The sequence below is a fragment of the Elephantulus edwardii genome, unplaced genomic scaffold, assembly GCF_000299155.1.
Source record: "Elephantulus edwardii isolate Elephantulus edwardi_28Jun2011 unplaced genomic scaffold, EleEdw1.0 scaffold00389, whole genome shotgun sequence".
Lineage (NCBI taxonomy): Eukaryota > Metazoa > Chordata > Mammalia > Macroscelidea > Macroscelididae > Elephantulus > Elephantulus edwardii.
In genome coordinates this window covers 751,081-752,651 of record NW_006400139.1, presented here as the reverse complement: position 1 = coordinate 752,651, position 1,571 = coordinate 751,081, and positions in this window count along the sequence as shown.

Sequence of the window (1,571 nt, the reverse complement as noted above, 5' to 3'; positions counted from 1 at the left end):
GTAGTGCAAAGGGTTACAAATGGCCACATAGCGGTCATAGGCCATCACGGCTAAGAGCAAACATTCAGTGGTTCCAAGCATTAAGAAAAAACACATCTGTGTCGCACAGGCAACTAAGGAAATTCTTCTTCCCTGGGTGGCAAGATTCATCAGCATTCTGGGGAGAATAACTGATACATAGCACATTTCCAGGAAGGAAAAATTTGCTAGGAAAAAATACATCGGACTTTGGAGAGTAGGATCTATTTTTGTTAAGAGAAATATAATGCCATTACTGAACACGATGAGAATATAGATGATTAAAAAGAATCCAAAAAGATACCACTGGATCTGAGGTACGTCAACAAAGTCCAAGAGAACAAATTCCTTCAGTTCAGTTTCATTCCCTTCTGGTGATGTTTCCTGTGGAAAAATAAATTCACACTGCATTTCTTTTTCCTTCTTGAGTCTCCTGCTCTCCTCACTTGGGATGCTAATTGTGAAAATTATGGTAACAGCAAATATCCGTAGTTTTATAAAATGCTAATATTTTTGTTTTTCCTAAATGACTCCTTATCATTTATGTTAACATCATTTTATTATACTTTGAATGTGCAACCATCGTATATTACACTATACCTGATTCAGCACAGGTACTTGAACTGGAATAGTTGGAGATAAACCCCACAAATTATCCTCTACTCCTGAAATAAATTACACTTCTTGGTGGACATATTATTCTTCACTATAGAGAGAGTTCTGTTGGCCTGGTGGATAGAAAGTTTTGCTAGGTGAGTGATTTTTATCTACGGCCCTTAGGCCTGGTTTTAATTGTTTTGGTCAAACATTCTTCTAAGTGGTTTAGCATTGGTCTGGACACTAAACACTGTGACACTAATATGTCAAATGTGATAATTGTTACAAATGGTGGACAGTGTTTGGTGGAATCCCCTGATTAAAAAAAGTTTGGAAACAGGAGTGGCATCCATTTCTGTAATAGCTTGCCTCTGGAAGCTCGATGAATTTGGAGAAACGATAGAATTTATACAAGTGTTCAAGTCTTTTGTTCATAGGGTCGCTATGAGTCATCTACAACTCAACAGCACTTAAGAACGACAACACAGAGATGCTAATTATTTATATTTTATAGTAGAAATATAGTGTCATGGTTTAAAAAATAAATTAAAAACCTCCAAAAAACGAAGTCACTGCTGAGCAATCCTAATTTTAAAAAAAAATATAGATCTTATAGGAAAGAAACACTTTCCCATATGATTGCTTTTCTTAATCTTTATGGAAGTTCATTGTCATGTCTTGCAAATGCAATCCATGTATAGATACAGTGAAATATCCTAGCATTTATAAAAGATGTTATTGTTATCCATTATTCTTGTCACTTAGAAGTATTTGTTATTATCATCAATCAATTTCTGAAAAAAAAAGATTTTATTCATTGCCATTTTAGTAAGTATTGTATATACTATGACTAATATGTGAACTTACTTGCTTTTTTAAGAAAAAAATATACTGGTTACTTACAAAGTTCATATAAATGGTTTTTACACTGGTTTTTCCCCTTGCCTTTCCCCACC